Source organism: Thamnophis elegans, chromosome 10 (assembly GCF_009769535.1).
Source record: "Thamnophis elegans isolate rThaEle1 chromosome 10, rThaEle1.pri, whole genome shotgun sequence".
In the NCBI taxonomy this organism is placed as follows: Eukaryota; Metazoa; Chordata; class Lepidosauria; order Squamata; family Colubridae; genus Thamnophis; species Thamnophis elegans.
This window is the reverse complement of record NC_045550.1, coordinates 64,865-72,918: the sequence shown is the minus strand read 5'-3', so window position 1 is coordinate 72,918 and position 8,054 is coordinate 64,865.

Genomic DNA, 8,054 nt, shown 5'->3' with positions numbered 1-8,054 from the left:
TTCATTGTCCTTCATTGTTAGGAAGTTCCTCCTTAATTCCAGGTTGCTTCTCTCCTTGATTAGTTTCCATCAATTTTTTTTCTTTTCTGGTGCTGTGAACATTCAAAATCTGTCACGAAGTATTTTTTCACACAGGGTTCCAGCCTTAGTTCTGTGTAAAAAAAAATATCCATCTCTTTTATCATTATGGTAAGGCTAAGCAAATATTTTGTGAATCAAAAATGCCAGCAACGTTACTGACCCATATACTACATGATCCAAAATGGTAACGTACTACAGAGGGAGTCTTTTCCATAGTGGATGCTTAGTTAGCAAACTCAGATATTAGAATTTGGTCACCTTTGAATGCATATAAAAGTTTAAGGAGTTTAAATGCATCTTTAAAGCTGTGGTTGGTCACCCAACCATACAAAGTGTATATGGAAGTAATTTTAAGCAGTACTTGAGGATTCCAAAGGTCGTGCACACTATTCTTCTTCAGGATTGCTCTGGGACAAAAGAAGCAGATGGAGAGAAGAAATGTTCAGAATAACAGGAAATAACAGAATGACAGAATCGGAAGGTACCTTGGAGGTCTTCTAGTCCAACCCCCTCCTCAGGCAGGAAACCCTATTCCATTCCAGACAAATAGTTATCCAATCTCTTCTTTAAAACTTCCAGTGATGGAACAACCACAACTTCTGGAGACAACTGCTTTGGTTGATTGATTGATTGTTCTAACTATCAAGAATATCCCGAAGATGCTTTTTTCAAGAGGCAACTGGACTTTCTGGTTTTTCTTTGAAGATGTTTCACTTCTGATCCAAGAAGCTTCTTCAGCTCTAATTGGATGGTGAGGAATGGAAGGATTTATACTCCTTGCAGACAGCTAGTCATTTGGATTATTTTATCTGTGTCATCAGGGTCCTCTGAGTAGTGCAAACAGGTGTGGAGCCTTCTTGGAACCGTTGAAAGGACTGCGTTGTAGACTGGAGAGAGATGGTGTCAAATCTATTGAGAGGGGACTGTTCAATTTTGACATATATGCCCTCTTTCACCCCCCCCCCCTCTTTCAATACAGCGGTCCTCTCTGTCCAAAATGCGGACTTCACTGGTTTTAAAAGAGTGGCCTTTCTCTTTGAAATGCAGATGTACTGCTGAATCTTGTCCTGATGGGTTTGTTTTCATGTTGTGCCATGCATTTATGAAGGGGCTGTTTTCTTTCCCCAGGGCTTCCCCATAGAAAAAAGCACCTTTGGGACGATCATCACCTGGATGACTGGGAATCTCCATAGACATTTAACTGTCAAGAAATTTCTCCTTAGTTCTAGGTTGCGTCTCTCCTTGTTTAGTTTCCATCCATTGCTTCTTGTCTTGCCTTCAGGTGCGTTGGAGAATAGGTTGACGCCCCCCCCTCTTCTTTGTGGCACCCCCCTGTGGGAACTGTTCAAGGCAGAAGTATTTAATGTACATTAAATTTCTATGTGTCCTATGCTGCCCATCTCCTCTATAAGGTGCCTGAGCAGCTTACAGATTATAAAAAGAAAACAATAGATGTAAGTAATTAAAATATTACAACCATTCAATTTAAAACTTTAAAACTATAGGAAAAACCAGGACTAAGAGATGAGGATAAGATTGTCTTACTTCATCAACCATCTTCAGGACTGAGCCTCCCCTCAGGACCCCAAAGCAACTGGCAAAACCTAATTTTCCAAACCTTCCAAAAGGCCAAAAGTGTGGGAGCCATTCTCACATCTGGTGGCAGAGTGTCCACAGGTGCGGGGCCACAGCAGAAAAGACTCTTCTCTTTGAGCCTGCCCATCCGGATTTCTTAGCAGATGAGATCCGTAGCAGGGCTCTTCCGCTGCCACCACTAGTGGGATGGAAAGACTCATTGCGGTGGGAAGGCTCTTCAGATACCTCAGACCAAAATACCATGTAGTGGTGACCAATGTCTTCATTTGGACCTGGAAGCAAACTAGCAACTAATGCAGCTGTTGGCAACAGTAGTGTTATTTGTCTCCCCAAAGAGATCCCATAAATGTGCACAGTGTTGCATTCTGCACCAGCTGTGGTTTCCAAATAGTCTTCAAGGGTGGTCCCATATACAGTGCGTTGCAGTAATCCAGGCAAAAGAGGACTAGGGCACGAGGGTCTGTGTCCAGCAGGGCTCTCCAACCTTGGCAACTGTAAGACTTGTGGACTTCAACTCCCAGATTTCCTCAGCCAGCAAAGCTGAGGAATTCTGGGAGTCGAAGTCCACAAGTCTTAAAGTTGCCAAGGTTGGAGAGCCCTGCTGTACAGGGCCTCACAATCCAGGTAAGTAGAATAAATATGAGGGAACACTCTCATTATACTTTACTTTCAGTTGTTTACCCTCTACTAGATGATGTTATTTGAATTCACGTCACTTACGGTATGTCAGTTTTTTGCAAAACTATTGTAAAATGCAGTCAAAAGACCACAGCAGTGGAGGGCGACCATCAGAACTTCAAATCCAGGACGTAAGTAACTCCAAGGTAGGTTTGTCATCATAACTCAAGGACTATCTATAATTTACCTTCTTGTATTAAATCAGAATCAATGTGGGAAGGCCACAGCGTTGTACACCAATTCATCTGCAGCTACTAAAACTAAGGAGGACTGATATTTAGGTCTCCTTTTTCCAATGAAAAATGATTTTGCTGTGATCATGTAAGATACTTCCCAGCTGCAGAGAGGACCTGTAGCCGGGTCTGGGATCCAGAGTCCCACAGTTTCTCATTTGTTGCTTTTAACCCACGTGGCATTTTGGAGTGGGGAAATCATAGTCCAAAGTATCTTGGGGAGACGCAATAGATTCTCAGGAAGTGAACCGACCTTCCTCTTTTTTGCTGCTGTTTCTGACTTATTCCTCTCTGACTGCACACCTAGGGAGTGAGTAACAAACACATTCCATTGCTCTAAAAATACAATCTATAAATTACAGCAACAGCCGCAACCAAATGCTCCAAGAATGCACCCAGTGGCTTATTGTTTGGTTTTTAAAGGGAAGGGTTTTTGGTTTTTTTTAAATCCAAGTAAAGACATGCATAGTTACAGCCTGCTTCTCAGACGCAAAAAATGAAAATAAAATCTGCTTGCAAAAAACACACATGCACACCCACACACGCACACTCAGGATCACATAGATTGCACTTTCAGTGAGTGTGTTTTGCAAGCAGATGCCTTATGAGTTTCCAATATTAATCTGAATTTGTCCTCTACTTTAACCATATAATAGCACCATTTTGCATGCATAAGCTTCCCGCTCCTTGAAATCCATATTCTAAAATCTGGCATTATTAAGACTCATTTTGTTTTTTTGCTTTCAAGTTTTTAAGGGGTGAAAAGATTAAAGGTTATGATAACCTGTGGAAGAGCAAAGCCTTTGGCAACAATTGCTACTTTGGTTTTCAAAGAATCAGATTTCTTTTATGGTGAGGAAACTGACCTATGCAGAGTCAACCGAAGACTTTTCACCGCCTGAGGCAAACAGTACTATGGATCTCTCTTTTCTATGTACTGAAACCTACCTGACTGTAGAAAAAAAACGTAGGGACCAAGGAACAGAGCATGTTTGTTGGTATACAAACCTCAGACTAGTTTAAAATGAAGGGTTTTCATCCAATCTTTGCATGTTTTCTCTTTTTAATGTTAAGTGTGAAAGTCCAGGCCCACACATGAAGGTATAATTAAGCTGAATTATTGCTCCAAAGCCTATGCAAAGGAATCTCAACCAACGGTTAGCATCTGCTTGGAATTAGCTAAGGGTGAACGGAATTCAAGGTGTGGGGTGGACCTGATCCCCCTGTGGCTATGTGGGGATCCTTGCAATAGATGTAGTGAAATAAATGGAAAATTAATAATGACGAATTCAAGGCCCACTAACTGATTTGTTACACTGCATAGCATTATTCAAGGCCAGAAAAGTTAACATGTTAATTTTCTTAGTGTAGAACATGGAAATCTTTGAATCCTATTTTCTGTTTTCCTCTCCACCTGTAAGAGTTTCTCTTTGCAGTTTTATTTCACTTTATTCAGAAAGCAATTTTTCACCGAGTGACATTTTTGAAATTTTACTGTTCTTCTTGTAACCAGTTATTTTGGTCATAAATCAGATCTCATTTGAGGTTGCTTATAATATTTCATGCCAACATTGTGTGATAAATTCAAGCTCTCCTTAGTTCCTAAAATAAATAGAAAGGGAAATCCCAATGAAGCAGAACCGTTGGCCCCTTTTCCATTGTTCCCTTTAAAATAAAGGATATGTAACAGAAGAGAATATTTCTATAAACCCTTGACAATTTTATTTTTGTAAAATAACATAGCATCAAGTCAAGTCCAAAATGGTTGATCTGTTTACTTGTTCCTTCTGCATCAGTTTCTTTCTTTTGCCAATCCTCTTTTTTTAAAAATAACCTTTTATTTTATAAAATGCCATTACAAATTTGTACATGATTGGAAAAACTGGAAACAAAGTAGGTATAGTTGCTAATGAGGACTAGTATCAAACATGACCAAGAGACTCCTTTCAGAGTTCATGTTGTATTACCGCTGTCCACCATTGGGGGTCCTCCATCAGGCAAAGGCCAATCTAGGTCAGCAGGGTTGCACAACACAGAATGCCAGGCCTGCAGCCACCTTCCTTTCGGATCTTTGCCCTGCTTCTATTCTGCTCTGCTGTTTCCGTAGTGGGGAAATGGGGGGTGGGGGGGGGGGGAGAGGACGGAGTAGAATGTTGCGTAGCCACAGTAAAACTCCTTTCTCGTTTGCCAAGGTCGCCCTTTGTCTTGGCACCTCTGGACCTCTGATCGGAACTGGATGGGTGGAACTGCCAGCATGGACCATGTGATGGACTTGTGGGTCTGGGGGCAAGATCTTGAACTTTAACTTGGAGGGGAAACGGAAGAAGCTTTCAGATTTGGCTTTTCCCCCGGATGTGCCAGCATGGCTCTCTTAATAAATTGGAACTTTGAGCAGCACGTTGCCTTGGACTCTAATTTAATTTTGGATGCTATCTGGAACGCTGAGACAGAATCAGCTCTGTATCCCCAAACCAAGACTGCTGCAGGCAGGCCACATCTGGACCACTAGCTCGGTGTGGCAGCTCCCATCATCCCTGACTGTTCGCTAAAGCCAATCTGGGGAATCACACCTTGCCTGTCCCTGCAGGAGCAGATGCTGTGGCCCTCCTAATGTTGCAGATTTAAATCCTAGTCTGGCTGCCTTTTGTATACGGATACTCCTCGACTTATGATCACAACTGAGCCAAATTTATGTTGTTAAGCAGGATAGTTTTTAAGTGAGTTGTGCCCAATGTTGTGAACTTTTTGTCATGGTTGTTAAGCAAATCCAGCTTCCAGCATTGCTTGCTGGAAGCCAACTGGGAAGGTTGGAAATGGTGATCACATGACCCCAGGATGCTGCAAACATTATAAATACAAGCCAGTTGCCAAGCGCCTCAATTTTTATCCCATGACCTTGGGGATGATATGTGAGTTGTAACTGCAAGGATTGGTTGTAAGTCACTTTTTTCATTGCCGTTGTAATTCTGAAGAGTCACTAAGCACATGATTGTAAATCAAGGACTACTATATGCCTGGAAATTTGGAAGGCGCTACCCAGGGGTTCCAGATCCCGTTGCAACCGGCATGCTGCAACGGGGCCCGGCGTCCACCACGTGAACATGTGGATGCGTACTTACCGCCCGCAATGCTCCGGCTGCTCGGCAGAGTGTTGTGCAGACACCGTATGCTCTGTGCGCATGCACGAAAGCCCCAATCGGCTCAAATAGCGGTAAGGAGAGCGGGTGGGCTGGTGGGCCCTCCGGAGCACTGTACCGGAACGGTACCTGGTGCTCCCAGCAGGCACCAGTATGCCTGTAGTGGGGTGTACCGACCGTATCCCACCATTGGCGCCACCTAATTCTTTGTCTCAAAAATCAAAATGCCTTGGCAGACCTGCACAATGTACTGAAAAAAATGGTCCAGAGACATTATCAGGCAGGAAAGAGTAAAATATATTGTTCCTTAATTTATCTAAATTGCAGTTTCTAACGAATGCTTGAAGAAGCAGTTGTCAAGCTAATGTTGCACGTAGTTACAATATGAGGTACAATTTGACCTAGAGAGAAAAACCGCAGGCAGTCAGGGCCTGCTTGCTGGCTTTCATTCCTAGCTCCTGATTCCGAAGAAAGCCTAAAACCAAAGACTTCCCCGTGGATGAGACGGAACGGCACCAGCTCTTGTGCAGTCCGATTTAATGAGTGCTAGGCTGGTAGTAATGGCCTTTTGTTTTGATATCAAGTAATTAGAAAGGATCAAAAGAGCTTTTGGACCTGTGTTTTCTAATATTGGGCAGGAAGTTTTTATATCACAATTTTCAAAGCAGCTACTATCACAAATTTGCTAAACTAGCTTTGGGATTCTACAATACAATAGCAGAGTTGGAAGGGACCTTGGAGGTCTTCTAGTCCAACCCCCTGCCTAGGCAGGAAACACTATACCTTTCCAGACAAATGGCTATCCCACATCTTCTTAAAGACTTCCAGTGTTGGGGCATTCACAACTTCTGGAAGCAACTTCTGTTCCACTGATTAATGGTTCTAACTGTCAGGAAATTTCTCCTCAGTTCTAAGTTGCTTCTCTCCTTGATTAGTTTCCACCCATTGCTTCTTGTTCTAGCCTCAGGTGCCTTGGAGAATAGTTGGACTCCCTCTTCTTTGTGGCAACCCCTGAGATATTGGAACACTGCTATCATGTCTCCCCTAGTCCTTCTTTTCATTCAACTAGACGTGCCCAGTTCCTGCAACCGTTCTTCATATGTTTTGGTCTCCAATCCCCTAATCATCTTTGTTGCTCTTCTCTGCACTCTTTCTAGAGTCTCCACATCTTTTCTACATCATGGCGACCAAAACTGAATGCAGAATTCCAAGTGTGGCCGTACCAAGGCATTATAAAGTGGTATTAACCCTTCACGTGATCTTGATTCTCTCCCTCTGTTGATGCAGCCTAGAACTGTGTTGGCTTTTTTGGCAGCTGCTGCACACGGCTGGCTCATATTTAAATGGTTGTCCACTAGGACTCCAAGATCCCTCTCACAGTTACTACTACCACCTATACTGTACCTGTGCATTTCGTTTTTCTTGCCTAAATGTAGAACCTTACTCTTTTCACCATTGAATTTCATTTTATTAGATAGTGCCCAATGTTCAAGTTTGTCAAGATCCTTCTTAAGCCTGTCTTCTGGAGTGTTGGCTATTCCTGCCAGCTTGGTGTTATCTGCAAATTTGATGAGTTCCCTTTTTATTCCCTAATCCAAATCATTGATGAAGATGTTGAAGAGTCCTGGGCCCAAAACAGAGCCTTGTGGTATTCCACTGCATACTTCCCTCCATGTAGATGCAGTTCCATTGAGGACTACATGTTGAGTGTGGTTGGTCAGCCAGTTACAAATCCATCTGGTGGTGATGCTGTCCAACCCACATTCTTCTACTTTATCTAGTAGTAGTTTATGGTATACCTTATTAAATGCCTTACTGAAGTCCAAGTAAACTATATCAACGGCATTCCTCTGGTCCACTCATTTTGTCATTTTGTCAAAGAATGCAATAAGATTAGTCTGGCATGATCTGTTTTTGACAAATCCATGTTGGCTTTTGGCTATTACTTTGTTTACTTCTAGGTGTTCGCTAATTCATTGCTTGATTATCTTTTCCAGAATCTTTCCTGGTATTGAGGTCAGGCTGATAGGTCCATAGTTTCCTGGATATTTTTTTTCCTTTTTTGAAGATGTGAACCACATCAGCTCTTTTCCAGTCCTCTGGCAGTTCCCCGGTGCACCAGGATCTCTGAAAGATATAGTTCAGTGGTTCTGAGATCTCATCTGCCAGTTCCTTCAGAACCCTGGGGTGTAATCCATCCAGTCCTGGTGATTTGAACTCATCTAGGGTAGACAGGTGCTCACTTACCATTTTCTTCTCTATTTCAATTTGTGTTTCTACTCTGATTTTTGTGGTGCTGTTTTTGACAGGTTGGACTGTTTTATCCCTT